The sequence below is a fragment of the Vulpes lagopus genome, chromosome 10, assembly GCF_018345385.1.
Source record: "Vulpes lagopus strain Blue_001 chromosome 10, ASM1834538v1, whole genome shotgun sequence".
In the NCBI taxonomy this organism is placed as follows: Eukaryota; Metazoa; Chordata; class Mammalia; order Carnivora; family Canidae; genus Vulpes; species Vulpes lagopus.
In genome coordinates, this window is record NC_054833.1 from 83,289,104 (window position 1) to 83,314,521 (window position 25,418).

The following is a 25,418-nucleotide window of genomic DNA, read 5'->3' on the forward strand; positions in this document are numbered from 1 at the left end:
AACAAAAATATCTTTGCCAATAAGGAATATATATATTTTTTAAATTTTTTAAATTTATTTATATTTATGATAGTCACAGACAGAGAGAGAGAGGCAGAGACACAGGCAGAGGGAGAAGCAGGCTCCATGCACCGGGAGCCCGATGTGGGATTTGATCCCGGGTCTCCAGGATCGCGCCCTGGGCCAAAGGCAGGCGCCAAACCGTTGCGCCACCCAGGGATCCCAAGGAATATATTTAAAAAGTGTGTTTGTTAGTTATTGCTTTCAGCTATGCTGCCTGTTCACAGCTACAAAACAGGACAGGCAGGAGGCAGAGGGGTGATTGCGGTGCATGCTGAATCTCCAGAAAGCAATCTCAAGTTGCTAGCACTGACCTTCAAAGTCTGTAGAACCATCAGGAAAGGCCTTATCGGGACAGGATGGGATGTGAAGGCACCTCTGGGAAGGCGATACACGGTGACACAGTTTCAGAAATATTTCTGACCAAAATAGTTGTTTCTAAAGGCATTATTTTAAGTGGATGCTGGAAGCATGTAGAAAGCTTCAAAGAATATCTCGCCAAAAGGAGCGCTGCTGAAGCTTGATGTAGGAGAGGCTACACTGCAGACACTTTATCCCTGTAACATCATTGTTAATACTCTCTCCAGTCTTCATATACAAACTCTTCAGAATTGCAATTTATGAATATTAAGGTATGCAACAGTCACAGTGCCAAGAAAATACAAGATAATTTTTAAAACAAAAAGCTGTGATGATGTGTCCTCTGAGTTTATGGACTGCTTTGTGTTCTTTCTGCCAGCCAGGACATCCTACCACCACTCACACACATTTATATGTAATCCTATTACACTCACACACAATTATGCAGGGTTGGGGGTAGTCTTATTCCAGCAACACCACCCTACCCCTCATGGTAAAGAAGGTCTGTAAAGCCACTTTATTCAGGGGATCCCTGGGTGGCTCAGCGGTTTAGTGACTGCCTTTGGCCCAGGGTGGGATCCTGGAGTCCCGGGATCGAGTCCTACATCGGGCTCCCTGCCGGAGCCTGCCTCTCCCTCTGTGTGTCTGCCTCTCTCTCTCTCTCTCTCTCTCATGAATAAATAAATGGAATCTTTAAAATAAATACATATATAAAAATAAAAAGCCACTTTTTTCAATCCTTCCAAAATCAATGTTGAAGAAAAATAACAGCTTATGGTTGTCATGGGGTAAAAACTCAATTGTTAAGTTTTATAAATAAGTACTTTTTTTTTATTTTTAAAGATTTTATTTATTCATTCATGAGACACAGAGAGAGAGAGGCAGAGACACAGGCAGAGGGAAAAGCAGGCTACATGCAGGGAGCCCGACATGAGACTCAATCCCAGGTCTCCAGGATCACACCCTGGGCTGAAGGTGGCACTAAACCGCTGAGCCATCTGGGCTGCCCTAAATAAGTATTTTTAAGAGGGTGGTGGTGCCTGGGTGCCTCAGTCGTTTGAGCATCCAACTCTTGGGTTTCAGCTCAGGTCATGATTTCTGGGTCCCATGTGGGGCTCCGTACTCCGTGGGGAGTCTGCTTGAGAATATCTCTCCCTCTGCCCCTCCCCTGACTCGTATGAGCACTCTCACTTTCTCTCTAAAATAAATAAAATCTTAGATTATCAGTTTTATTTTTTTTTTAAGATTTTATATATTTATTTGAGAGAGAGAGAGAGCAAAGCACAAGTAGGGGGCAGAGGGCAAGGGAGAAGCAGGCTCCTTGCTGAGCAGAGAGCCTGATACGGGATTCAATCAGGATAATCATCACCCAGTTATACTGTTCTAAACTAGAGAAATGAATTAATTGAAAACCTAAGTGTCTGGGGATCCCTGGGTGGCTCAGCAGTTTAGCGCCTGCCTTTGGCCCAGGGCCCGAACCTGGAGTTCCGGGATCGAGTCCCACGTCGGGCTCCTGGCATGGAGCCTGCTTCTCCCTCCTCCTGTGTCTCTGCCTCTCTCTCTATCTTTATGACTATCATAAATAAATAAATAAATAAATCTTAAAAAAAAAAAAAAGAAAAGAAAGAAAACCTAAGTGTCTTTAAAACGAGAAGATCCATTTAACTCAGTACTCCACGGAATTTCAGAAGCAACATACCAATACTTGCTGACTTGAGTCTTTACTCACGAGCAAAGAGAACAAAACCAGATCTATTTCTCTTTTATCAGTAAATAGCATAAATTATTAATGCTACCTTTTAATTACAGATCCCTTTATAATCAGTGTCTACATTTGAGTCTCAACAGAGAGACTCAAAATCCCCATTTGTTCATTCTTAAGAAAACAGGTATTCCTATGGCTACTAGCAATAAAAATAAATGTCCTGTAAGACCCTATTTAATCTATACTATTGGCTGGGTGAGAAAGAGAAACCTAGTTAAACATCTGAAAGTTTTTTTAAATTACATTCTCTATTCTCCATGTCAAAGGTGTATTTTCTGAAATCGAATCTGGAAAAGAAGGTTTTTTTTTTTTAATAGATAGATGGACTTTCACTGATGAAGGGGCACTCAGGATCTCCAGCACCCTGGCCTTCCTGCCCCTGAGTGAGCACTGTCTAGGACCTCCTTGATGAGATATGTGTGCACATTCTTTGCTCGAAGCCAATGGACACTGACCCAGCACTAGAGCCTGAGCATGAAGAGGCTGGACAACACAGAAAACCAGGTAGTCAATGCTCCTCCAAAGCGAAACTGGCAGCCCACAGACAGCAAGGAGCACACATACTCAAATAGAGTGCAAGTAAGAAGAAGCAAAAAACGTTCTAACCCCATAAATTAAAAGCTTACCCCAAATGCTCTTCTATGAGGACACGGTAAATAGACAAGGTACAGAACAGAGTATAAATGATGCCAAGTTGCTCTTTGTGGACCTAAAAAGGATAAACATCTATGCTAATGAGAGGAATGTTTCTTCTCTGCATGTGAGAAAATATTAATACTGGTTGTTTTCAGAGAATGATAGGAATAGTGGGGGATGCCTGGGTGGCTCAGTGGTTGCGCATCTGCCTTTGGCTCAGGTTGTGATCCCAAGGTCCTGGGATCAAGTCCCACATGGGGCTCCTCACAGGGACCCTGCTTATCCCTCTGCCTGTGTCTCTACCTCTGTGTGTGTGTCTCTCATGAATAAGTAAATAAAATCTTAAAAAAAAAAAAAAAAAAAGGAATAGTGGGGCAGCTTTTACTTTTCACACTATCTTTTATGCATATACTTTATCTTTCAAAAAAAAAAATGTTAACAGGTTATCTGGGCCCTGAAACCAAGAAGTGTTCATATTATTTTGCCCATACTTTTCAGTTTTAAAAACAAAACTACTTGATGTTAACTTTTATTTATTTATTTTTTTTTAATTTTTTTTTTTTAATTTTTATTTATTTATGATAGTCACAGAGAGAGAGAGAGAGGCAGAGACACAGGCAGAGGGAGAAGCAGGCTCCATGCACCGGGAGCCCGACGTGGGATTCGATCCCGGGTCTCCAGGATCGCGCCCTGGGCCAAAGGCAGGCGCCAAACCGCTGCGCCACCCAGGGATCCCTGATGTTAACTTTTAACTGAAAGAACTATTACATATTGCTAAGAACAATAACGAAGATGGAATAAACACCTGGAAAAATGCCTGACATATATTAAATCAAAATCAAAGTTGTGTGTAATAATCTTAGCTATTTTACAAGATTATTTTAGTATAAAAAAGGCATTTAAAAAGACTAATAGCATTTTGTTAGATTATTGGCCATATTTTCCTCTTCATTTTCCAAGCATTGATTACACAGTTTATGTTACTCGGACAAAAAAAATACGTACATTTTAAAAGTCTTACTTACATGGAGTCACTATGCTTTTCTCTTCACTATCCTTAGATCCCCAGAGCCTTCTGAAAGCCCCACCATCAGGTTCCCAGGGCCTGGGCTCCTTCTCTTCTCCCGTGCCAAAGTCGCGGCTAAGCTCTGGCCTTGCTGACTCAGTGCATTCACCAGTCTAATCCACTAAGACAGGACCTGCTGAGAGCCTCACATCTGTTCTTTATGACCCACATTGCCATTAGCTTCTATTTAGAACTTCTATTCTAGATATACTTTTCATAGAAATTTAAATAACTTAAAAGTATATGATCTACCCTAATTTAGATTAAATCCAAGGTACCTTTGTAAGTCAAAGTGTTAACACAAATTTTTTATTCAAATACTTCACATTTGCAATATACCGTGCTTCTGGTGGCCCCCATTGCTTCACTTCCCTCTCAGAGACCCTAGTAAGGTATGGGAAGAACTTCAAGGGTGCCCCCAGCACCCCAAAGTCACTAACAATGACATTCAGGCTCCAAGTTTGTTAATGACAAAATGGGGTGATTATATAAAAAAATGATTCCAAGTTTTGGTTCTGCCACATACAAAGAATTGTGACATTAGATCACTTTTCAGTCTGGTCCGTCTGCGAATGGGGTTATCTACATCCACAGAGCTGAAATGAAAATTAAATGAGACAGCTAGAAAGTGCTCCATAAGCCTTTCAGCAATTAGACTATGAAGTATACTTACCTTTCAACAGAGCAGCCACAATGCATACATGTGGTTTCACAGGCAAAGAGAGGGCAGCCCAAGACATTAGCAACTGGCATACCCCTGGGCCATGGTGGTGCTACATTGAAACGTAACAGCAGTAGCACCTGTTAACCTTTAAAATAAAACTGCTATTTTACCACCAAAAGATGGGTTTACTGGGGAACAACAGAGAATTGCCAATTCCGGACAAGCAAGCCACAGCAAATCCAAAGGCAAGTCCAACAAATACAGGAAAGGAGGAACCTGGGAGGGTTGTTTTGAATGAACGTCCACTGGAGAGAAGCAGGGGTTCAGCATAATGATGGCTTCTCACTGGCTGAGTTGCAGGGCCAGTGGATCTCTTCTCTTCTCTTTCTCCCTGCCATTGACATTGAGTGGCACCAGCTCCCTCTATCAACTTCCTCTTCTAGTACCCCCAGACTATGTTTGTGAGATTTCCCACAATGTTCACACATCTCTGAAACTTCATAAATCAAAACCAGCCCCACCGAGCAACCCATCACATGAAGCAGAAGGTGGCTAACTAGCTCAGCCACAAAAGTACCACAATTCAAAGCTGAAGAAGCATTTTGAGAGAAAGGCATTTGCATGAGGAATTTAAATCAATTTCATCAGTTTTTCTATTTTTCATTCATTCCCAAATCCAAGTTAATCTCCAAATTACAACCATGCAAATCTAAAGGGCAATAGAAAGTACATAAACTCTCTTTATGTTACACTCTTACTGTCCTGACAAAACGGGGAGCAGCACAAAGCAGCAGAACAAGGACACCAGGCTCAGTAAACAAGTGATATGCCTGAGCAGATCCAGTGTCGTACACTGTGGACACTCCATCCAGGACTTATCCACAGCCTTCGCTGTCACTTAGAAGTATACAGCAACATGTCTAAGAAAACTTCAAATGAAGTTTGCTTTACAACAACCAAAAAGGAGGAAAACAGGCGAAGGCATATATATAAAACAAGATTGGTTGTGAGTTGGTTATTGTTGTAGTTTGATGATGAAGTTCCTATACTATTAACTTTTGTATTTACTTCAACTTTTCATTAAAAGTTTTTTTTTAATGTTAGATGATGGATCTTATTCAAAATCCAAATATACACACTTTATTTTTTTAAGTGTTTATTTATTCATGAGAAAGAGAGAGAGAGAGAGAGAGAGAGAGAGAGAGAAGCAAGTTCCATGCAGGAAGCCCAATGTGGGACTTGATCTCAGGACCCCAGGATCACGCCCTGAGCCAAAGGCAGATGCTCAACCACTGAGCCACCCAGGCATCCATAAATATACACATTTTAGAGAAAATCAGAAAATCTGAATCTGGTTTGGGTGTTTGGTGGCATGAAAGAGTTGCTGTTCCTTTGTTTGGTGTCACAGTGGGAATAAAGTCCATGGTGTTAGAAATATTCCTTACTTATGCGTGAAATGATGTGATTTTGGGATTTGCTTTAAAATACTCCAGAATAGGGGCACCTGGGTGGCTCCAGTCATTGTGTCTGCCTTCAGCTCAGGTCATGATCCCAAGCCTGCTTCTCCTTCTGCCTGTGTCTCTGCCTGTCTCTTTCATGAATAAATTAAAAAATATATATTTAAAGAAAATAAAAATAAAATACTCCAAGATAAAAAGGAAGGAAGGAGGGAGAAGATTAAACAAAATTAGAAAAATAATGTAAATTTTGGAGATGAGTGATTACATGTTTTTTTATCTACGTTTGAACATTCCCATAATACATTTTTTCAAAGTCAGTATTTCCTGGTATGGTCTGACTGTATTATAAACCTATATTAAATCTGTCATAAGCCTCTTGATTTAGAAGTCTGGAAGCACAGGGGCACCTGGGGGGCTAAGTCAATTGACTGAATGACTCTTGATTTTGGTTTGAGTCATGATCTCTGAGTTGTGGAATGGAGCCCCACACTGAGCTCTACGCTGGGCACAGGGTCTGCTTGGGATTCTCTCTCCCTCTTCTTCTGCCCCCCACCTCTGCTCTCTCTCTCTCTCTGACAAATAAATAAAATCTTATAAAAAAAAAAAGTTTTTTGTTTTGTTTTTTACAGAGAGAGAGAGTGCACAAGCAGGAGTGGCAGGCAGAGTAAGAGGGAGAAGCAGGTTCCTTGTGAAGTAGGGAGCCCAATATGGGGCTCAAACCCAGAACCCTGGGATCACAACCTGAGCCGAATGCAGACATTTAACAGACTGAGCCACCCAGACACCCTAAATAAATAAAACCTTAAAAAAAGAAAAATAGTCTGGGAACAAAGGCATCCTCCAGGCAGATCATGCAGTGTCCTCAGACTTTTTTCCTGCAATGACACAGACTGCCTGCCACTTCAGCCGGTTTTGAGAAGGACTCAATCCCAGTAATTCCCAAATATGTCTGAACAACAGAATGGTCAACCTTAGAGGCTTATATATCCATGTTTCAAAAGTGATAAAAAATAGTATTATTTTGATGATATATTACCACCAAATCAGCTTCTATAAAGTATCAGATACCAGAATATTCAATGAAATAAAAAGTAAACCATAACTAGTTTTTATATAGGGAACCAGATGGTAATGAAGATACAGAAAGGAAATGCAACCACGTGTTACACCCTCATTTGGCTCTGGTTTAACGATCCAGCAAACTTTTACATGTTATTTGAAAAGTACTCTATTAGGATGCAGTATATTTAAATAGTCTGCCCTCAACATCTCGGATGTCTCCTCAAATTTCCCTGCTTCTCAATTTTCTGATGCAAATTTTAAACAGCCCCCTGCTTAAATGCTTACTATTAGATAATGCATACACAAGCAACTTCTCCTTTGCACACTTTACATTTATGGACAATGGAGTTTATAATTTTCTTAATTTACTGCTTAACCCCATTTTAAAGCACATCCCCTAAAGCATTAGGACAAAGTAAAAAACTTAATCATCCTCAGTAGAAATAAATTCACACAACAATCATCTTTTCTGTAAACAGAAAAATAAGACGTAAGAAACAATCTCTACATATGCTGAATGTACCTACTAGCCCTACAAAGAATGTGACCGCTCCTGGGTCCCCAGCTGACATTTTAGAAAACAGGAGGAACCTCACTCACTTCAGTTTACTACCTTTCAAAAATAAAAGTTCTTACACTTTTCAAATGTCAACAAAACCTTCATAGATAATTCATGAAGTTACCAGTAGCCAAATGCCACTCATACTTAAACTGAATTTTTGGGAACCTAACGTGTCCTTCTAGAAGTCTGTGCTCAACCCTGACACCAATGTAGTGGAAAAGCCTGCTGCCCTGTGAACAGCTGCAACACCACTCTGAAACACATGCCCCCAATTTTCTAGCTCTCTGCCAATGTTCAAGTGAGGAGTTATAATAGAGCCTATGTGCACCAAAAAGAACTGTCTGACAAAAATCAACCACGCACCTGGGAACAACAAGAAAGTAATCCAGCTCTATGGAGATTATACAACAGTTTCTCTTACAACCAAAAGCAAGACAAATCAGTTTTGTAAGATACCCCTACCCCCTCTAAACACAAAGATGTGCTTGACTGAGGTGGCAATATCAATAATTACAAATTGAAGATTCCTTTATTTTTTTTCTTAATTTTATTTTTTAGCAACATCCCTTTAAACCTATTACTCAGGGGATCCCTGGGTGGCTCAGCGGTTTGGTGCCACCCTTTGGCCCAGGGCGCGATGCTGGAGTCCCGGAATCGAGTCCCACATCGGGCTCCTGGCATGGATCCTGCTTCTCCCTCCTCCTGTGTCTCTGCCTCCCTCTCTCTCTCTAGGTCTATCATAAATAAATCTTAAATAAAATAAAATAAACCCATTACTCAGAAGACACTATTTTTACCTATACGTGCAAGTTATATACAAGCTGCCATGCAATGCTACATTTAAAAAATACTTTAAAGAATTTATACTTCAGGGCAGCCCAGGTGGCTCAGCGGTTTAGTGCCGCTTTCAGCCCAGGGTATGATCCTGGCGACCCGGGATTGAGTCTCGTGTCAGGCTCCCTGCATGAAGCCTGCTTCTCCCTCTCCCTGTGTCTCTGCCTCCCTGTGTCTCTCATGAATAAATAAATAAAATCTTTTTTTAAAAAAATAAAGAATTTGGGATCCCTGGGTGGCGCAGCGGTTTGGCGCCTGCCTTTGGCCCAGGGCGCGATCCTGGAGACCCGGGATCGAATCCCACGTCGGGCTCCCGGTGCATGGAGCCTGCTTCTCCCTCTGCCTGTGTCTCTGCCTCTCTCTCTCTCTCTCTCTGTGACTATCATAAATAAATAAATAAATTTAAAAAAAATAAAAATTAAAAAATTAAAAATAAAAAAATAAAGAATTTATACTTCAGAACATATTTAAATTCAATCTATGGCACCTGGATGGCTCAGTTGGTTAAGTGTCTGCCTTCAGCTCAGGTCATGATCCCAGGGACCTGGGATTGAGTCCTGAGATGGGCTTCCTACTCAGTGGGGAGTCTGCTTGCTTCTCCCTCTTCCTCTGCCCATCCCCCTGCTTGCACATTCTCCCTCTCTAAAATAAATAAATCACCCTTAAAAAAATATACAGGGGGCGCCTGGGTGGCTCAGTGGATTGGGCATCTGCCTTTGGCTCAGGTCAGGACCCTGGTGTCCTGGGATCAAGCCCCTGCACCAAGCTCCCTGCTTAGCAGGGAGCCTGCTTCTCCCTTTCTCCCCTGCTTGTGCTCTCTCTCAAATAAATAACTAAAATCTTAAAAATAAATAAATTAAAAAAATGCTGGGCAGTACTGTAAATATATTTTCACTTTCCTGTGATTTCCTTAGTAATGTTCTCTTTTCTCTAGCTTATTTTATTCTAAGAATACAGTATATAACACATTTATAAAGTATGTGTTAATTGACTTGTCCGTAAGTCTTCTGGTCAACAGTGGGCTCTCAGTAGTTATGTGTTTGGAAACTCAGAAGTTATATGCGGATTATCAACGCACGAACTGGGGGACTGGCATGTCACCCAAGGGTTAACTGTATCCTAGGACTATACTAATTTTTAAAAAATATTTTATTTAGGGATCCCTGGGTGGCGCAGCAGTTTAGCGCCTGCCTTTGGCCCAGGGCGCAATCCTGGAGACCCGGGATCGAATCCCACGTCGGGCTCCCGGTGCATGGAGCCTGCTTCTCCCTCTGCCTGTGTCTCTGTCTCTCTCTGTGTGTCTCTCATTAATAAATAAATAAAATGTTTTTATTTTTATTTTTTTAAATTTTTATTTATTTATGATAGTCACACACACACACACAGAGAGAGAGAGAGAGAGAGAGAGAGAGGGGCAGAGACATAGGCAGAGGGAGAAGCAGGCTCCATGCAGGGACCCTGACGTGGGACTCGATCCCGCGGCTCCAGGATCACGCCCTGGGCTGAAGGCGGCGCTGAACAGCTGAGCCACCCGGGATTTTCGATAATTTTTTTTTTTTTTCCGATAATTTTTTAAACAAGAACACTTATTGGGTGGCTACTTGTTGAAATCCTTATGAGGAGCTGGGTGCCGTGACAGCTGTCCTCTTGGGTTGAGGTGCTGATCCTTCATGGAATCCAGACCTAAATCTGCAGTGCACAATTTTTAGTTGGCTCACTGAACTAATCCTAACAGTTCCATCTTTCAGCCTTGATACTCCAGGTCAAGGTCCTTCCGCGTGGCAGAGCTGCCACTTTTACCATAGGTTGACTTCTGAAGGCCACAGGCCTCAGAGACACAGCGGTAGGCACGTGTGCAGCTTACCAGAACACTTTCCAAATGACAGCAACCCCTTCATCATCTACTGTCTGCAGCTGAGACCAAAGAGGCCAGGAAAGAAGGTACTTTATTATTTTCTGTCTGTACTAAATAATTTTAAACTCAGGCTTATTTAAACTTGAACTAGACAAGGACTTGAAACTTTGTCCACTTCATATTTCTAGCTGGCAGAACACCAAACTGAACCTGGAGGACCCCTGGGGACCTCCCAGCAATTGACAGAGTCCGAGAACTGAATCCAGAGCCTCTTCTGCAGTGCTGCCTCCTGGAGGGGGGGTGGGGGGTGTCATGGAAGGGGAAGAGACCACTTGTGCCCAGCTCCAGCCTCGGTCTCTTACTCAGCCCCCGCCCTACAAGTCCCAGGAAGCCAAAGGAAGTGCGACATGCTGATGATGGCTTGTCTCTGCCCAGGAGCTTCTAGGGACATCCTTCACACTCTCCCACTCCTTGCCAAATATCCCTCAACTTATAACAGCCCTTCTGCCCCCAATATGCAGCTCCTCTGATGTGCCTCTTCCAGAGCCAGATGTATAAGCTCATTCATGGAGACTCTCCACCTGTGCCCAGGCTGTCTTTACATTGCCTTCTAAGGCTGCCATGATTCTTCCTTCCCACCTGAAGGCAATGGCCAAGGACTGTCCACGGTTTGAAAAGCAGGCCATGAGAGGAAAAACACATACGTACAGGCTGCATAAATACATTCCTATTGACAGGGGTCAAAGATGATCTAACTGACACCCCAGGGAACCAATGTCTAGGTGAGCAGAGCTATCCTAACCTGTTCCTCTCAAAACTGATTATAAATTCAGAGAGCCCGTAGCTTGCATCAACCCCCAAAATTACAGAAGCCGAAAGCATGACTCATAGTCATCAATATATATTAATTTCTTCTGAATATGTCTTCATTTTCATCAAACAATGCTGTGATACAACACCAGATCATTTCTGTTGCAATGGTTAACAGGCGCAGCCTACTTGCTTCCTGATCAGGCGTCATGTCCAGTTTGAGTTCAAAGAACTAGAATTCTTCTTTTATTAGAGGCTCTATTAGCCTTGCTTGACAAACACCTTATTCACTCACTCACATTGGTTTATTAACCACCTGCTATGGACAGAGGACACCATGGTGAAAAACACAAACTCTGTCCTCAGGAATCAGTATCTAAAAGAGCGACAGTCAAATGTCCTCCTAAGGATCTGGCTCAGAAAGTCTCTATGGTTTCACCACTTGGATACCTAAGCACTTTGAAGTAACAGGAGTTTTACAATCTACTCCCAGGTTATAGCTGTGACTCAGGAGCACATACTGTGTCCTCACACATGTCTTCACCATCTCAGGAAGAGGTCCTATCAATGGTACACATGGTAAACAAGAGATGTGGATGGAGTCACAAAAGGCAAGGCCACGATTCTGCTTGCAGGCTACCTCCTGAGTTACCTATGCCAGGCGCTGTACAGTCCGACTAGCTGGCAATGTTCACAGGACCATTAAAAAAAAGTTTCACTTCCTTGTCACCTGCACCCACTATTACCCCACCAGGGCAAGCTCTCTGACACTGATGCAACAGAAGTTAACACCTCAAGACAGCCTTCTGACCTGGATAGTGTGGAGACCTTTCTTCTTCCTGTTGCAGACACTCCATCAGGGGTAAGAGATCTTAGTTTCTCCACTTCTAGGGGAAGCATCTTAAAATTGCTTTCCAGCTAAATATCATCAGTTCAGGAGAACCTCAATAGGTGTAAGAGTTTCTGGATATCACTCACCAGCCCCCACACTCACAGGCTCCTATATCTCATTCAATCGGCTTGCCAGTGCTAGTGCTGTCCAACAGAAACACAATGTGAACCACATATGAAAGTTTTCAAAAAAAAAAAAAGTTTTCATTCTCTAGTATCCATATTAAAAAAGTAAAAAGAAACAGGTTAACAGTAATTTTAATAATATATTTATTTAAACCAATGTCTCAAAAATGTTATTCCAACACGTAAACAATATAAAACAATTATAAATGGATATTTCACATTCATGTGTCATACTAAGTTTTTTATATCCAGTGTGTATTTTACATTTCGATTTGGACTAGCCTCACTCCAAATGCTCCTCAATCACACTTGTCCACTGGCCACCAACTACCACAGTGGCCAGCAGAGTAGTGAGCCCTTCCTCATCTCTTCATTCCCATGGGAGAGCCTCAACTGGGGGTGAATTCACTTCAGCATCTTTCTAGAAAAGCAGGAATCGGGCTCTCCCTCTACAAAGCCAATCCCTGTCCTCCCAATCAGAAACCAAGAGAGGCACAGTTCCCATACATCCATTCTGCGGTATGCCATTCCCTCTGGCATCACCTCTTGTGCATCATCTGACCAATCACCCACCCAGCAGATGGTGGCAATCAGGGGTAACAGTGGTGGGAGACTGTACAATACTTGGGGAAGGGCAGTTCATGGAACAAGATGAAAAGATCAGGATGAGTTGGTGTTGGAGAGCAGGTAGGCATTATCTTCACTGAGGTCACTTCTCCCTCTGGAATCACAGGAAATGGCCAGTGAGACTTTCTCCTCAATCCTATGTCTGGTGCACCATGAAAACCACCTGTTATATACATGTTCAGTATCTCACCCCATTAGCTTTTGGCATCTTTTTGCTTCCAAGGTTAAGCAAAGAACCCAGAACATACTATTTGATCAAAAATTGAACTACAGGGATCCCTGGGTGGCGCAGCGGTTTGGCGCCTGCCTTTGGCCCAGGGCACGATCCTGGGGACCCGGGATCGAATCCCACGTCGGGCTTCCGGTGCATGGAGCCTGCTTCTCCCTCTGCCTGTGTCTCTGCCTCTCTCTCTCATAAATAAATAAAAATTAAAAAAAATAATAAAAAATAAAAAAAATAAAAAATAAATAAAAAATTGAACTACAGTAAATTCTCACTAAATAGGACTCGTAAAAGTGGTAGCAAGATTTTTTGGCCTAAAATGATTTAAGAAAATTACCTCCTCCTTTATCTGCCAGACTACCTGTCAGTGGAGTAGGCCCCACTGCAGAAATTAAGAACACAATTAACAGTGGCAACCAGTGAAACAGGGAGGGGTTCACCAGGTTCATCACTTTCTAATTGTTCATTTAGTTTTTATTTAATTTGTTTTTATTTTTTAAAAGATATTTATTTATTTATTCATGAGAGACAAGAAAGAGACAGAGACACAGGCAGAGGGAGAAGCAGGCTCCCTGTGGGGAGCCTGATGTGAGACTCGATCTCAGGACTCTGGGATCATGACCTGAGTTGAAGGCAGATGCTCAACTATGAGCCAGCCAGGTGCCCCCTGTTTTTTTTATCCTAGACTTTATTAGACAGAGAGAATGGGGGGTGGGGAGAGAAGCAGACGCTCCACTGAGCAGGAAGCTCAATGCAGAGATGCAGGGATGCGGGACCATGCAGGGATGCGGGACCATGACCGGAGCCAAAGGCTCAACCACTGAGCCACCAAGGTACCCCATTCATTTAGTTTTTAAAACATAAAATATCTTCATTGAAGTGCAAGTCACACAATAAATATGTACAACCTAATACCTAACACATGTCTGAAACCACCAACACAATTCAGGTAATGAACCTACCCATTATCCCCAGAAGTCTTCCTTGTGCCCATCTGGAGTCCACTCACTCCCTCCTCTAGGCAGCATTCATCTGTGTTCTGTTACTCTGCACCAGTGTGCACTTCCAGAATTTTATGTACACGGAGTCACATCGTATCTACTTTCTTATGGGCTGGCTCTGTTCATTTGACATTATTTTGACACTTAGCCATGTTACTGCATGTACAAGTCTTTATATGGACATCTGCTTTCGTTTCTCTTTGGGACACACTGAGGAGTGGAGCATATATGGTAGGTATATGCTTAACAGTTTAAGAAACCGTCAAACTGTTTTTAAAGTGCTTACACCATTTTCACCCCAAAAGCAGTGCCTGAGAGTCTGGTTCCTGCATGTCCTCGTCAGTACTGGATGCAATCACCTGTTGATCCATCAAGTAGCTGGACAGTGGTATCTCCTTACGGATTTAATTTCCATCCCACAACAGCTAATGATTTTAGCCATCTTTTCAAACATGCTTATCTGCTATCTCTCTATATACTCTCTGGCGAAGTGTCTGTTCATATCACTTGCTTCCTTCACATTGAATTTTAAGAATTTTAAGAGTTCTTTACTTATGCCGTATACAACTCATCTAGGACGTGTCACATGTTAGCACTTTCTGTCAGCCTGAGGCTTGTCTTTTCATTCTCTTAACAGTGTCTTTGAAGGAGCAGAGGCTTTTATTAATCTTGACAAAGTCTAATCTATAAATGTTCTCTTTATGGATTATATCTTTGATGTCATAATTGAGAAATCTTTGCCAAACCCAAAGTCTTAACAATCTTCAATATCTTCTGTTTAGGGTTAATATTTAAGCTCTATGACTCACTTTTTTTGTCTAGGTGCCAAATTCACCTTCTGCATAGGGACAACCAATTGTTCAAGCAATGAAGTCATTTAATATAGTTTTGCTTTTTCTTGTTTGTTTCTAAAGATTTTACTTATTTATTTGAGAGACAGTGTACACGCACACACAGAGGGAGAAGCAGAAGCAGGCTCTCTGCTGAGCAGGTGGCCCGACATGGGGCTCGATCCCAAGACCCTGGGATCATGACCTGAGCCAAATACAGATGCTTAACCAACTAAGCCACCCAGGTGCCCCTAATTTAGTTTTGCTTTTCAAAATTCTTTTCTTTTAAGATTTTATTTATTTATTCATGAGAGACACACACAGAGAGAGGCAGAGACACAGGAGAGGGAGAGGCAGGCTTCATGCAGGGAGCCCAATGTGGGACTCAATCCCGGGATCCCAGGATCATGAGCTGAGCAAAAGGCAGATAACTCAAGCACTGAGCCACCCAAGCATCCCTCAAAATTCTTTCAACTTGGGCTGTCTGGGTGGCTCACTCAGTTAAATGTCTGGCTCTTGGCTTCAGCTCAGTTTGTGATCTTAGGGTCAGAGGATCAAGTCCCACGTTGTGCTCCCACCTCAGGGAAGAATCTGCTTGGGACTCTCTCCTGTTCCCTCTCCCTCCCCTTCTGCCCCTCTCTCCACCTGCGTGTGCAGTCTTGCTTTCTCAAATACATAAAATCTTAAAAAATAAAAAAAAAAAAACCTTTCAACTTACAAAGTTGTAAGAATTACAAAAAACTGTGTACCCTCAACTAGATTCACTGACCCCTGACCTTGTGTCACATTTGCTTTATCATTCCCACTTCACACAAATTTATGGGGACTTTTTTTCTGAGTCACGTGGCTTCACTTTTATCTCTACCATCTGCTGTTATTCTAACTAAGATCTGATTTGAAAAGAAGGCTCTCCTGTTTCCTAATGAAAAAAGTTAGGAGAAATTCTGCTCTTATCCAGAATGTGAACCATAATCTCTGGGACCTTAATGCTTCTTTCTGAACACTGGATAGAGCCTTTCAAGAAAAAAAACATGCTTCCCAGGAACAACTGTTCTGAACACCAACCATAGGCTTAAAAAAGAGATGGGCAAAACTAAAAAAAAACAAAAAACAAAAACAAAAAACGCAAATCATTAAAAATAAGAAACCCTGAAGAAATTTAAACATTGTACTTTAAAGACTGACAAGGATCAATTACACCAACATTACCTTAATTCAGAAGTGCTTCTGGTCTGGTCTCCAATGCATGAAAAATTGTCTGCAACAGACAGAGAAAAGACTATATATACATTGCATTCAGGTTGCGAGGAACATTCCATACATTTGAAGGAGTATATAATCATCCCTTCCCTATCACCATTTCTTGCCCCAAATCATTTCACTTACTACTTTGTATTTGGCTTTCCCGTGTGGAAAAGAACTCTGATCTCAATTTCTTTTTAAAAATCCTTAGCAATGGGGATCCCTGGGTGGCTCAAGCGATTCAGCGCCTGCCTTTGACCCAGGGCGCGATCCTGGAGACCCGGGATCGAGTCCTACGTTGGGCTCCCTGCATGGAGTCTGCTTCTCCCTCCTCCTGTGTCTCTGCCTCTCTCTGTCTCTCTCTCTCTCTCTCATAAATAAATAACAAACAAACAAATACATCTTAAAAAAATCCTTAGCAATGCCTCATGGAAAATACTTTGAATCCAAGTGAACAGTACTATGGAGAAGGCATGTTATTAGAAAAATTACAGTAACAGTAAAAACAATCACTGCAATTCAAGAATCTATCAAAATACTCTTACCCAGACTCTGCCATTCAGCATGTAAAGGACCTCACCTGAATCACAAAGAAGACCTGGACAGTTTCCAAGTGTGACTGGTCTACTAGGGTACACATGCAACCCCCACCCCTGGGGCCATTCACACCACCAGCCTGAGCCCTGGTAGCCAGGAGGCCCTCCGGAAGAGCCTTTGATTCTGCTCTCCCAGAACCAAAGTACACTTAGTTCTAGATTTCTTCTGTAATATCTGCTTGTTCTTTCTCAGAAACTAAGTTTCAAAACATTGAAATAGTCTTTTGTGATCTCTCCAAATTAAACTAGGTATGAAAAGCACCCCTACCCCCAGCCCAAATCCCATTCTGGATGTTTCACAGACTACCACCTGCCTGTTGATGGAGTCACCATCTCGTGAGTCTAAAACTCCTAGTGATACATGGTCTGGCGATCAGGAGAAATATTAACAAGCTGAAATGTCCTCCAGTTGAATTATGAATTCTAAGGCATTTATTTCACAAAATAGTTTTATTTTGTAATTATGTTGTATGTATGTATTATGAGCTAGTGCAAGCTTTTCTGACAGTAAAAGTGTGGAAAGAAAATAATATAGAGGTTCTTCAAAAAGTTAAAAAACAGATTTGACATATCCTGCAAGCCCACTCCTGCAAGCCCACTCCTAGGCATACACCTTAAAGAACTGAAAACTGGTATTCACACGCATACAAACATTTCATAGCAGCACTACTCATAATGGCCAAAAGGTGGCAAGAGCCCAATGTCCATAAATAAATAAATAGATAAATAAATGTTATTCAGCCATGAAAAGGAGTGAAATACTGCCACAATACAGTATGGATGATGGTCCCTGAAAACACTATGCTACATGAAGAAGCTAGACATAAAATCATAAAGTATATGATTCCATTTATATGAAATATCCATTTTATATGAATTATGAAACATTCTGTTTATTTGAAAGAGGCAAATCCACAGAGACAGAATGCAGCGGTTGCTAAGGGCTCTGTGTACGCATGTGTGGGATGAAAGCTGCTTAACAGGTATAGGGCTCCCTTTGGGAAGAAGGAATCTTCTGTAACGAAACAGAGCTCTATGTTGCACAACATAGTGAATGTGCTAAATGACATTACATTGTCCACATTAAACTGGTTCCTTTAATGTTATACGAATCTTACCTCAAAAAAGAGGGAGGAGGGACCCCTGGGTGGCTCAGCGGCTTAGCGCCTGCCTTCAACCCAGGGCGCGATCCTGGAGTCTCAAGATCGAGTCCCACATCAGGCACCCTGCATGGAGTCTGCTTCTCCCTCTGCCTGTATCTTCTCTGCCTCTCTCTCTGTCTCTCAAGAATAAGTAAATAAAATCTTAAAAAAAAAAAAAAAAAAAAAGAGCAAGGGACGCCTGGATAGCTCAGTTGGTAAAGTGTCTGCTTTTGGCTCAGGTCATGATCCCAGAGTCCTGGGATCAAGTCCCACATGGGGTTCCTTGCTCAGCAGGGAGTCTGCTACTCACTCTCCCTTCTCCTGCTTGTGTGTGCATGCTCGCGCTCTCTCTCGCTCTGACAAATAAATACTAGCATACATTTTTCCATTTTTATTTTTTCCCCTCTATCTCTTGATGTGGCAAGTACTTGAAATTATCCCAATCTTCAAATACAAATCCTTTCAGGTACTTGTCACATTGAGACAGAAGGGGGAAATTTTTTTTTTTAAGATTTTATTTTTTATTCATGATAGACACAGAGAGAGAAAGAGAGGCAGAGACACAGGCAGAGGAGAAGCAGGCTCCACGCAGGGAGCCTGATGCGGGACTCAATCCTGGGACCCCAGGATCACGCCCTGGGCCAAAGGCAGGCTCTAAACCGCTCAGCCACCCAGGGATCCCCAGAAGGGAAAAAATTAAAATGGAAAAATGTATCAGAGTTTGGTCTAATTCAAATACCTAGCCTGTCTTGTGGCTCAAGGCATGAAACAAAGTTAAAGTTCCCTATTCTTTTTCTTTGGAAGAAGAAAATGGGGAGCTGATCCCAAATGAGCAGTTGCCATGAAGCTCCTATGGGTATGACCATGGTGCGAGAGAGGGCATGGAGACTGTCTCAGCCTGGATTCACATGTACAGTTGTCTGAACTCGTTTCTGGCTAAAAATAAGACTCAAGTGGGGCTCTTCTGACTATCTAGCCCAGAGGACAAGATCACTATCCTAGACAGCAGCACACATTAATGTGATCCGAAACCAGGAGCATCACCCTTGTAGAAAATCAAGAAACTGGGGATTTAACAAAACCAAAGCCTTAGTTTCACAACCCTACTCTGCCTCCTGGAGGCAAAGTAAGAGGAGAGACAAGGCATATCTTTAGACTCTGAGGAGCTGATGACAGATCACAGAGACTAGCTGACTCGCATCTAGGGAGCACAAGGGGGGAAGGGGCATTGCCTGCCCAGATGTGAGAAAATATGTTTCTCAGGGCAGGCAGGGAAGGACCCTCCCTGCTTACAAGGAAGAGATGTTGCTATAGAAGTGGAAATAAGGAGTGACATACATACATGCTGAATTTTTCTCTCATCTTTTTAAGAAAGCAATCCATAAAGGAAGCTGGAAGAAGATAAAGGAAGATTTAGACATAGAATTCAAGAAAAATGTTAAATGGTTTATACAGCCAATTCTAATAAAAAATTTAAAATAGGGATCCCCGGGTGGCGCAGCGGTTTAGCGCCTGCCTTTGGCCCAGGGCGCGATCCTGGAGACCCGGGATCGAATCCCACATCGGGCTCCCGGTGCATGGAGCCTGCTTCTCCCTCTGCCTGTGTCTCTGCCTCTCTCTCTCTCTCTCTCTCTCTCTCTCTCTCTCTGTGACTATCATAAATAAATAAAAATTTAAAAAAAATTTAAAAAAAATTTCAAATCAAGCAAAGGTACATTTGCTGGGCATGATTTCTTCTATATCAACATAACTCTAAGACAGAAAGAACATTACTTACCTGCAATTCTGAGACCACCAAATCAGAGCAGAACAGACACGAAGGCATTCATTGGTCGTGATCCTATTCAGTGGGGGCAGTTATGTTTTATCAGAGGCTTTACATTGTTTGATGACAAGCCCTGCTGGAGGTAGTGTGCATCTGTGATACAAACACCACTTTATCTTTCTAAACACTGAAAAAGGCAGAACTCTAGAACACATCCAGCCTTCAGAGTTGTCCATGAAGGACTGGGGGCTTGTAAGAAACACAGTAAGCTTCTCATTTCTGAATAATTCTCTAGTACAAAGATGTTCTGAACAGGAAGATGAAATGATAATGTAAAAGAGTCTCCTAGCCGAATTGAGGAAAATCTGAGGGTAAAATGGAATATATTTTTCTTTTAAAGATTTTATTTATTTACTCATGAGAGACACAGAGAGAGAGAGGCAGAGACACAGGCAGAGGGAGAAGCAGACTCCCCACAGGGAGCCCAAAGCGGGACTCGATCCTAAGACCTCGGGACCACGATTTGAGCCACAGGCAGACACTCAACCAATGAGCCACCCAGGTGCCCCCAAATGGAATATATCATTGAAAACACACACAGTAACACTCAAAAAATAAAGAAACAAGAGGAAAGATAAAGCTTTTCTTTATGAAGGAACACAAATGGACATATAAGGAATGACAGACCTAGAAAACTATGTGGGGGCCCCTAAACTAGTAACACGTTCAGGCAAAGATCACGGACAGAGTCTACCATGTGCTAGGTTAGAAGATACAAGGTCTACAAGTGCCACTCATAGATCATTTCCTAATTATAAAAAGGAAAAGGTATTATCTGACAGACACCACCTTTTTTTTTTTAATTTTTTAAATTTATTTATGATAGTCACACAGAGAGAGAGAGAGAGAGGCAGAGACACAGGCAGAGGGAGAAGCAGGCTCCATGCACCGGGAGCCCGATGTGGGATTCGATCCCGGGTCTCCAGGATTGCGCCCTGGGCCAAAGGCAGGCGCCAAACCGCTGCGCCACCCAGGGTTCCCTGACAGACACCACCTTAATCAAATGATTATACTTAGTATTACCAAGAATGGAACAAATTAACATTAGGTATCTCATGATATGATTAAATGAGAAGTATTGGTCACCTATAGAGCATTTTTGCCAAAAATGTTGAGCCTGAATCCAATCACAAGGAAACGTTTATTAAACTCCAGAATGTGAGGGGTGCTTAAGTGGCTCACTCAGTTAAGCATCTGACTCTTGATTTTGGCTGGGGTCATGATCTCAGTGTCCTGGGATGGAGCTCCACTTCTAGCTCTCTGCTCAGTGGGGAGTCTGCTTCTTCTGTTCCCTCTGCCCCTCTCCTGCTCACATGCACACACGTGCTCTTTCTCTAAAATAAATAAATAAGCCTTTTTTAAAAATCCAGAATGTGAGACATTACAAAAAACTGGTCTAAACACTTCAAAAATGTCACTGTCGTGACAGCACAAAAGGTGGGAAGACTACTCAAGATGTGGTGAGCCTAATAAGGAGACATGATAATCAAACATGCAACCCATGAATTTGATTATGCCCTGAATGTGAAAAAGAGTATGAAGACATTTGAGAGAACACTGAAGAATCTTAAATGTGGACTGGATTAGGCATTATTGAATCTATGTTAACGTTTGGGATATAACGATACTATTACGGAAATGTAAAAGAATATCCTTGTTCTTGAGACAGTAACCTGGAGTTATAAGGAATAAAAGTATCCTGACGTCTGCAACAATCTAATGGTTCACCAAAAAGCACTGAGAAAGAGAAAATATGGACTTCCCAAAAAGTTACAAACTACTTGGTAAAATGTATAGAATGGGGATGGATTCCTAGGGTGGCTCAGCAGTTTAGCGCCTGCCTTTGGCCCAGGGCGTGACCCCTGGAGTCCCGGGATCAAGTCCCACATCGGGCTCCCTGCGTGGAGCCTGCTTCTCCCTCTGCCTCTGTGTGTCTCTGCCTCACTATCTCTCTGGGTCTCATGAATAAATAAATAAAATCTTAAAAAAAAAAAAAAAGGTACAGAATGTTCACTGACCTTTTTTTCAACTTTCTGTAGCTTCAAAATTATTCAAAATTAAAAGTTAGGGAGAAGGATATAATATCCTTCAATGAAAAGAAAATATAGGAATATAGCGGCACCTGGGTGGCTCAGTGGGTTGGGTGGTTGGGTGTCTGCCTTTGGCACAAGTTATGATCTCAGGGTCCTGGCATTGAGAGGAAGAGTCCTCCCTGCTCAGTGGAAAGTCTGCTTCTCCCTCTGCCCCTTCCCTTGCTCGTGCTCTCTCTCTCAAATGAGTAAATCTTAAAAAGAGAAAAATATAAATTTTCTTTTAAAATACCCTTGACCGGGACACCTGGGTGGTTCAACAGTTGAGTGTTTGCCTTCAGCTTAGGGCGTGATCCCAGGATCCGGGATCAAGTCCTACAACAGGCTCCTTGCAGGGAGCCTGCTTCTCCCTCTGCCTGTGTCACACTCTGCCTTCTCTCTCTTGATCATGAATAAATAAACAAAATATTTTTTAAAAATAAAATAAAATGCCCTTGACCTTATCTTTTTTTTTTTTTTTAATTTTTATTTATTTATGATAGTCACAGAGAGAGAGAGAGGCAGAGACACAGGCAGAGGGAGAAGCAGGCTCCATGCGCTGGGAGCCCGATGTGGGATTCGATCCCGGGTCTCCAGGATTGCGCCCTGGGCCAAAGGCAGGCGCCAAACCGCTGCGCCACCCAGGGATCCCCCCTTGACCTTATCTAACAAAAGATGAGACTGCCTACAGATCAATCAGAGGAAATTACTGTTGTTTCTGTAACTCTCTCAACTCCTCACTGCCCGCCCTCCTCCCCAACTGATGGAACCAGGGAAGCTCCTTCAGTAGCCAGGAAACTTGGCACAGCATATGTCCCTGACTTACTGACACCATCAGTGAGCACATTTTGGTTTCTAAGGCCACTTTGAAAACCAGATGAATCAATATTTCATGTTTAATTTTCATATTTAATTTTTCCTCCTTTTAACAGTGCTTCAGTGTTTTTTCTCAGGCTGGCTAGAGATGTATCAATTTAATCTTTTCAAAACACCAATTTTCAGTGTCACTGATTTTTTCTGCCATGTCTATTTTCACTTTCATGGATGTCTCCTCTTACCTTCATTATTTCCTCTTCCTGCCTGCTTTGTGTTCAATGTGCCAGCAGGCAACAAAGCAGAAGCTTAGCTGGCTGAGGCCTCATTTGTTTCTACAGCACACACTTCATCGCATCACAGCCTCTGTGGCACAGCTCTCACCAAGACCCACAAATGCTGAGGGGTTTGTTTCACTTTCACTCAAATGAAAATATTTTCAAATTTCCCTTATGACGTCATCTTTGACTTTGATTTAATTTCTAGATACTTGAGGATTTTCCAGACAGTGTTCTGTTACTTATTTCTACTGTAATTCAACAACCACCACGTTATTCTGAAGCCTATCTGACAGTTCCCACATCTGGGTCACCACCAATGTCGCTTCATGGATCTCTCTTTCAACAACAGATCCCTTTGTATATATTGCACTATTTTTTGCTGAGTGCCAAAGAAGATCAACAGCAACAGAAACGAACAGTGTCTGCAGAGAAAAACAGCACACCTCTTCCCCTGCCAGGCCTGGTACAGACAGGTTAAGTCCACCAAGGCTCTGGCTGAGCAGCATCTGTGTGCACAACAGGCTTCAAACCACTCCCCAGTAAGCTGCCTTAACCTTCACACCAGAACATTTTTCTCACAAATTATCGGCCAAAAGAGAAACAACTTCCACATCTGCTGCAAGCTGGACATGAGGCAGAAAAGCAAACCCTTCTGCGCTCAAAATTCATACTCACATCAAGTCGCCTCACTGTAAGGATGTGCCTTCATTTTATTTTGACAGAACATGAATGTCTATTAAATTGAGAGAGCACGCAAAGGACTCAGCAACAAGTGAGTGTCCTATACCGTGCCATGTACGTGGTCTCCGGCTCATTCTCCCTGCCCCACAGCTACAGGGCTCTCCCACGACCCCATCCTCCCAACGGGCTGAGGCTCTGCCTCACTTCCCTTGTGCATCCAAGGGTTCCTCAGTAACTGTCTTCAGGAGCTACACTTTAGACTGTACAAACCTACACCTGCCTGGAAACCATACCAGCCGGACTTCCAAACTCAAACCCTACAACGACTTCAAACAGTGATACATTGAGAATCTGATATTCATACTCACTTTTTCTCCAGCCTTGAGAAATATAAGAACACACTGGAGCTGCAGTCTCAACCATCAAAGTGTGGGGTGAATCCGGCTGTGTAATAAGGGATGCCAGGGGATGTTAGAAGCACATTTAAACAGTAGTGATAGTTCCTATGTGAAATAATTTTGGCTGATCCTAATTGCTAATTGCTAAGTAATAAATTTCTAAACATGTTCAGTTGTTTTTTTTAGTTATCCTGTATTTTCCTATGTTCATAAAAAGTTTTGTTTTTTTTTTTTTTTGACACTTATTTCATTGTAGTTTCTGTATGGGACAAAGTAAATCTTTTAAGGAAGAGTTATGTTGGAAATGCTTTATTTTTTACAGAAGGGTATTGATTATGCATTAAGCACTGAAAAGATCTCTCCAACTTTCTCTCAAATTAGGTCTTGCCTAGATGAACAGCTCAAATTTGGCAATAAAAAAGCAATTTTGCCATCAAGCACAGTAGTTACCACTAAACATCCAACATGTTTTTGGAAGAACCAAGAAAATACATCAATAGGAAAAGAGTATAAAAGGCAGCAATACACTCAGAGCACTTTAAACTCAATAAAGAACCAGGGATGGGGATCCCTGGGCGGCGCAGCGGTTTGGCGCCTGCCTTTGGCCCAGGGCGCGGTCCTGGAGACCCGGGATCGAATCCCACATCGGGCTCCCGGTGCATGGAGCCTGCTTCTCCCTCCGCCTGTGTCTCTGCCTCTCTCTCTCTCTCTCTCTGTGACTACCATAAATAAATTAAAAAAAAAAAAAAAAAAAAAAGAACCAGGGAGGCACGAGCAAGACACCACCTCCTGTGGCTGAGGACTTCCTTCTAGAGGCACCTGAGGCCCCTCCAGACTGAGAAGACCCACCAGGACCAGCATAATGGATGAAAAGAGACTGCCCTCAAGACATGTCATATTTCAGAACACTAGGGACACAATTAAGATCCTACAAGTATCCAGATGGAAAAACTGGTGATACAAAAAGGACCAAAAGTCAATGACATCCAACTTGCCAACAGCAACACTGGACATTGGGAAGAATACAGGACAATGTCTTGAAAGAATTCCAAAGAATTCCATACTCAACAAAATTATCAAGTGTAAGGTCAGAATAAAGAGATATAAAGCTTAGGATGCTATTAGGGGATATTTCCTCCCCAAAGGGGAACAAATGGGGAAGACACCCCATCCTTAACCAAGGAAGGTCCAGAGGAGACAGGGTTGTCTTTAAGATTTTTTAATTTATTTATTCATGGAAGACAGAGAGAGAGAGGGAGAGGCAGAGACACAGGCAGAGGAAGAAGCAGGCTCCATGCAGGGAGCCTGACGTGGGACTCGATCCCCGGACTTCAGGATCACGCCCTGGGCTGAAGGCAGCGCCAAACCACTGAGCCACCCAGGCTGCCCGAGGGTTTTCTTTCTTGGTCCCTCCTAGTTGATGGGCCACAGTGTTCACGAATGCAACAGCCACACAAGGAAGAGCTGATCCATGTGGCTATCAGGTGTCTCTCAGGCACTGCTACATGCATCTTTGCTGTCATTCAGTGAAGGCACAAT

At 42.5% G+C, this 25,418-nt stretch overlaps 1 protein-coding gene across 4 annotated transcripts in view; it reads right to left on the minus strand.

Moving 5' to 3' along the window:
- The window catches only part of GNB1 (G protein subunit beta 1), a 100,951-nt gene that overhangs the window by 35,281 nt on the left and 40,252 nt on the right, over window positions 1-25,418 (minus strand). For 2 of the 4 annotated variants that reach the window (XM_041770273.1, XM_041770269.1), the window contains exon 2: window positions 16,042-16,090. The exons of 1 other annotated variant lie outside the window; for it this stretch is intronic. The gene's annotated coding sequence lies outside the window, so the exon portion shown is untranslated. Of the gene's footprint in view, window positions 1-16,041; window positions 16,091-23,849; window positions 23,926-25,418 lie in introns of all 4 variants that reach the window. One more of the 4 variants, XM_041770271.1, reaches the window with a different exon arrangement.